Raw genomic sequence first — 5,594 nt, forward strand, 5'->3', positions numbered from 1 at the left:
GTATGATGGTTTGACCTGTGATCTCAGTTCTCTGATGGGTTCAGAAAAAAAAATCTTTGATTTTTATTTCTTTCAGCTTTTATCATTGTATGGACAGAAGTAACAACTTCTAATCTCTTTCCATGTTGGAACTGAAACAGGAAATCCTATACTAGCTTTCTAAAATTTTCTTGTCTACTAATTCCATCATCTGTTTTTTTCTCTGAGTCTTCTACGGTGATCATTTTTGTCTTCATTATAGGTCACCATTTTGTCCTTCTTTTCATTCCTGGCAATATTTGACTATATAACATACATCTTGAATTTTGGTATCTGGATATCTTATTAAACATTCTTCATCGACACTATCACAAATAGCATCAAATATTACTGGCTCTGGATGTAATAAAATGGAGTGTAAAATAAAATTGTTACACTTTTGGGTTTGTCTTCAAGTGCCCAATGACTGAAGCTAATGATTCTAATATTATCAAAGGATTGGTACAGGACATATTCTATCACTTTATCCTCCTAGTTTCATTTCTTCAGGTGAATGTACTCACTTGACTGCCTGTGCAGTCTAACAATGGAGAAATAAACACCATATTCTCTGTTAACCTCAAAGTAACCATTTAATAAAAAACTGGAATTAGCAATTAAAATACCTGCTTCAATAAGTGGAGGGTGACAAAGGATAGAAGCACTAATCTACAAACTTTCAGTATTATGTTTTGCCACTTAACATAAGGAGTCTAACAGTGAGTCTTCATTAGATAAATCACTATGTTTTAAATAGATAAAATGTGATATCTTCATACTGTTATAACAAAATAACACAGACGTGGTGGCTTAAATAACAAGTATCTCTTTCTCACAGTCCTGGAGCCTGGAAGTCTGAGATCAGATTGGCAGCATGGTGTGTTAAGGTCCTCATGCTGGTTTACAGATAGCTTCCTTTCATGCTATATCTTCATACGAATCAGACAAAGAGGGCTCTGGTTTCCTCACCTTACAAGGACATTGACTCATTATGTGGGTTCCATACTCATGAACTCATCTAAACATCATTACCTCCTAATGCTCCAGACCTCAATACCATCATACAAGGGGGTTAAACCTTCAAAATATGGATTCTGGATGGAGGACACAAACATTCAGTCCATAACAAAGGAGATGAAAAATAAATTTACATAAAACTCAGCTTTACAATTTTCTTTTATTTTTAATGCCATATCTGGAAGGCCTTAATGGGGCTAAAATCAAGGTCCAAGAAATATTTCAAAACCAGAAACTATAGGTTATTAACTTGAAATGGTGAGAACTTTAAGATACTGACGGGATGGATGGTCTTCTCTTTATATTTCATATGGTTGGGCTTGACTATGCAAATATTTTGTTGCCTAGAGAGTCGAATAGCTGTGTTTCTCTGTATTTATCCAATCCAGTTCTGTATGACTAGGAATGGCCCCAAAAATAAGCCCTGGTCATCTCATCTTGTTACCATTACTATCACTGACTTCAAGGAGAAAGGTTTATTTTAAAATTAATGGTAAATGAGGGCAATGTGAGATTGTTACTGAGTGGAGAGGAGCCAACATTCAGGTGTTATAAATGTGGGGAAATCCGAGATAACTTTGGTGCCTTTTGAGAAGCTCAGACAAGTGAATAATATGCTCTTTTAGCTTAGACTCAGATGTCCCTTGGAGCAAAAGACTGCCAAAATTCCTCCACTTTCAAAGAAATGAGGGAGCTGTACAATAGCCAACATAATAAACATACTTCTAGGATTACTTTATGTCCTCCTAATCAATGAACAGATCAGAACTCAATGACTATGTAGGATAATACTAATATGGCTGTCTCTTATGGTTTCCATTTCACAGAATATTATGTCTATGAACTAGAACTGGCCTAAAGATTTAGACTTAAATGACGACAGACTGACTGGGTTCTTAATTAGATGTATACATAAAGTGCATATATCTATAGATCAGGCAGGCAAAAACAAAAGACAAAAATTTAAGAGACAATTTGTGCTGCATTCTAGGATAGTTTAAATGACACAATTCCTTACTCATTATTACAACTCTTTGAAATATGTGTCAGCATTTTGATTGTTTGAATATATGCTGTTGAAAGACATTTACATGATTGCTGTCAAACTAAGAGTGAATTTTGTTGTTATAAAATATTTTGACCCAAGATCAGGGTGGTAGACTTTGCGTAAGGGTTAAATTCTGCAGACCTGAAATACTGAGCTAACATATGTGCACATCTTTATCTGTTGGTTAAGGAATGAAATATATTAATAGTGTTTCTTTGAAACCAGCAGTCCAGGATGCTTGAGGGCAGGTTTTAACAGCTTATCAGCAGTGTTTATTAGTCACAGTGTGATTAATGATTTACACCTGTTTTCTCTGAGACCTTCAGAGTCCTCTGTTGTTAGGGCCTGGTTACATAGTAAGAATATGCTCACATATTTGAAAGGGTGTAAGAAACTCCAACAGTAAATCCATTTTGGTTTTGAGTGATTCTGAGTGATTCTGTGCACAGTGGTTCTTTCTGACAGTGAATTATATTCATGTGATAGACAAAAATGGAAGATCATGCCTGGCCCTTTTCCCAACCCCAGTATGAAGCAGCCTTTGGCTGTGATGCAAATCCTTACTTTAATAATGTTGCTATATTGCACCTTTTTCCTGTAATAACTTTTATATTTATCAGCATTATCATTTTAGGTCCTACGAGGTTTTTTTTTTAGCAATTTAGTTTAGCTGTCAGTGGTTAGTACAGCACAATCTCTGGCAATGTGGCAGTTTGGCATTTTTAGGCCATCTCCATTTCTCAAAGTATGACCTTTTTCTTTCTCTTGAGTTGTGTATCAAGATGTATAGTCTAGCTCTTTTTCCAGGTTCAGTTTATTCAATGATCTCTTGTTTCCTTATTTTCAGTACTAATGACTTTCTCACTGTGCTTCCTGGTTTCTGATCGTTCTCTCTCAGATTTACTGCACTCTGGTCATCAACAATCTTCCCTGGCTTCCTGAGTAGTATAACAAGTAAGATACTTGTTAGAATAAGTATATTCTTAGTATAATAAATATAATAATAATAATAAGATATTCCTGTTTATCTCAATAGGGACATGATTACATGTACCTGCACTGTTGCATTATCTTTTATCAGAGGTATATGCCTCTGTTTGAGAACATGTTTATCAACAAAACTGTTTTCTACATGGACTCCAATCAATAGTTCTCTCCCAGAAGTGCTGTTGTTATAAGAGTTCCTATTAGATTTTCACTTGCACTGATCTCTGACAATATGGATTGTATGTGTGCAATAACATGCCCATGTGTCTTGCTTCACTAGTAACTTGCTTCCTTATAATCCTTCCATAGTTTAGCTATTAAGGTATTATCTGGGAGTGACCGTCTGCCCCTACATCTTTATATATCTATGTCATTTACCTATGGATCTAGCTTGTATGTCTAAACTTAGCTTTCTAATGGTAACATACCCACCCCTTTTAAGTCTTCTGACTAGTACCATTCAATTTATCAATGTTTTTTAAAAACCCTTTACACTTAGCTTTTTAATATTACCTTATATATTATATTACCTTATATAACCTTTTAAAGTTTTACTTATTTCTCCTATTATCATAGATTTTAGTTATGATGGCTGGTCATTCTTCATATCTCCTATTGTTATCTGGGTTAACATAACAATCTAGGTTTATTAGCTCATGAAATGCAAACAAATTTACTTTCAGTCCTTTTATTACTCAAAGTCCAAACTCTAGGAATTAAATGGAATAGAAGAATTGGGAACCACTATAATGATGAAGTATGAAGATAAAATTCTGAAGCTAAATCCTTGGGGGCAAAGGACAATGATTCATTAATATTCCAATAAACATTAAAAACAAAAATTTTGGACTACCTACTGGATCTGTGTGAAGTTTCTAAATTCTAGGTGTTATTATTTTTAACCTATCTGCATTTATACTTTTTCCAACATTAATATCAGAAACATATAAAAAGGATTCTTAGCTTATGTATAGTGTGGTAACTTATAAAATAAATTATTACCAGTAGCATACTGCTCACCTACTCATGCTTTTGAGGGATACAAACCTAAATTTTTCATGTTGACAGCATATACCATTAATATGATGAGAATAGCATTTTATTTCTGTGGTCTTCCTACAAAACAAAAACAAAACAAATTTGTAATGCCAGTGCAATCATTAAATATATGTGTGTGTGTGTGTGTGTGTGTGTATACATAAAACATATATAAACCTAAATTGAGGGGTATTCTATAAAATTCTTGACAAGTACTCCTCAAAACTGTCAAGGAAACTGAAATATGGAAGATTTAAGAAGTTGTTACAGACCAGTAAAAGATAAGGAGACATGACTATTAGATGTAATGTGGTGTCCTGGATGGGATCTTGAAATACAAAAAAATAATAGGGAAAGGTGCAACTGGGTGGTTCACTGGGTTAAGCATTGGACTCCTGGTTTCAGCTCAAGTCTTGATCTCACATTCATGGGATTGAGCCCAGTGTTGAGGTCTGCACTCAGTATGGAGTCTGCTTCAGATTCTCTCTCCTCCCTCCCTCTCTCTAATAAAATATATATATTTTAAATTAGGGAAAAACCAGTGTGATCTGAAAAATGTTTACTTAATAATGTATCAGTGTCATTACTTAAGTAAGACAAATATACCACAGTAAGATGTTCGTAAGAGGAACTGGGTGAGTCTATAAGAACTTGTGTTGGTAATTTTTATTTAAACCTAAAACTATTGTAAATTGAAGTTAATTTTTTGAAAGTACTCTGGGTTTGATAATTTCCTTTTCATACTATAGTTTTCTGAAAAATCAGGCAGGCAGAAAAAAATGTTTCCTTTTGAACATTGTGCACTAAGCTCAGTGGTATCAAGGTGTCAGAGGTGGTGGTGCACACTTTATTATCTGCTGGAAGGAACCTCCTTGCTACAAAGAGTGCTGATTCAGGGGCTGGTCTACTAGCCCTGGTGGTATGATATGAAGGTACAGCCTTCATCCAATGGTGAGCTCTCACTACAGGTTCTTTTCTTTAGCAGTGATGCTGCTAAGTGGCAACAACCTAGTGTAAAAGAAATACCTATTCTCCCATCATATGCCATCATATTCCTCACATGATATCAGCAGAGAATTGGGAATAGAACTCAGGGAATCAATTGACTTATTGTCTTCATGCTCAATCTACCAGATCACACCTCAGAATGCAATGTGCCCAGAGTTGAAAGACATTTTGTGGTCCAGCTTTTTAAAAATGTGGGCTGCATTTACTTTCTTCTCTATGCTAAGCCATGCAGCCTCAAATGATGACAGACAGACCAATATGTTCTTGACTAAGACTATACAATACTAAATCGTTTTCTCAAAAGTTAGTCTGCCTTTCAATACCAGTGTGGTACTTATGACATGAAAGGAGACTTTTTCATTCCAATTCCAAAAACTGCTGTCCAAACAGAATAAAAATAATAATGGTTTGCAATGCTGCAGTGTGAGCACACATTATGAGGTTGGAAAAAGATCCTGTACAAGACGCTTAGACTACA

Source organism: Vulpes vulpes, chromosome 1, assembly GCF_048418805.1.
Source record: "Vulpes vulpes isolate BD-2025 chromosome 1, VulVul3, whole genome shotgun sequence".
Lineage (NCBI taxonomy): Eukaryota > Metazoa > Chordata > Mammalia > Carnivora > Canidae > Vulpes > Vulpes vulpes.